This window comes from Gorilla gorilla, chromosome 16, assembly GCF_029281585.2.
Source record: "Gorilla gorilla gorilla isolate KB3781 chromosome 16, NHGRI_mGorGor1-v2.1_pri, whole genome shotgun sequence".
In the NCBI taxonomy this organism is placed as follows: Eukaryota; Metazoa; Chordata; class Mammalia; order Primates; family Hominidae; genus Gorilla; species Gorilla gorilla.
The window spans coordinates 42,880,667-42,881,133 of record NC_073240.2 but is presented as its reverse complement, the minus strand read 5'-3'; positions in this window follow the sequence as shown (position 1 = coordinate 42,881,133).

Here is a 467-nt window from a genome sequence, read left to right as displayed (position 1 = left end):
CTAGCTGTTGTGTTTTATTTTATGCTGGGCATTTTACATTATTCCCCTTAATTCTCACATTTGCCTAATGTGTTAGGTAGAATTGCCGTCTCCTTGTTATCAGTGATGAAACTCAGGGTTGGGAAAGGAACAGAACAAAGCATCCTGTGACTCGTCTGTGGGGCCCTGGTGTCCGCCTGATGCACACAAACTTCACAGAGCACCTGTGTCAGGCAGGGTCACCGCGCCCCCGTGACGCAGCAGGACAGAATCAAGGCCACTCCATAAATATGCCTGAGCATGGACAAAAAATGAGGGCACCGCGAAACCACAAAAATGGCCAAACAGTGCCCTCTCCTGTTTCACGTGAGAGACTGCGGTTTCTCTACCAGGCTTTTCGTCCCTCCCCTGTTCTTCCACCTCCTGGATAAAAATTGTGAAGATCCTCAATTGTAGACTCGCTCCACTCCCTGACAGCACCCAATCCA